This window comes from Fulmarus glacialis, unplaced genomic scaffold (assembly GCF_000690835.1).
Source record: "Fulmarus glacialis isolate BGI_N327 unplaced genomic scaffold, ASM69083v1 scaffold37259, whole genome shotgun sequence".
NCBI classification, from domain to species: domain Eukaryota; kingdom Metazoa; phylum Chordata; class Aves; order Procellariiformes; family Procellariidae; genus Fulmarus; species Fulmarus glacialis.
The window spans coordinates 388-624 of NW_009235883.1; positions in this window are offsets into that span (position 1 = coordinate 388).

Consider the following 237-nt stretch of genomic DNA (forward strand, 5'->3'; position numbering starts at 1 on the left):
TTATTGAGATCATCAGAACTGCCGAAGGGATTTAGATTAATTTGAATGGGGAGTTGGTATCCAAATCCCACCGGCAGCTTTCAGTCTCAGCCTTCGCAACCAGTTCACAAGCAATCGACAGGCTAACGTGCAATTTTGCTTGCGTGATCATGCAGCCTTTTACTGCTGCAAACAGTAAATGCATTTAGACACAGAAAATCTCAACCAGAATCTACAAACCAGAGACCACGAGCAGAA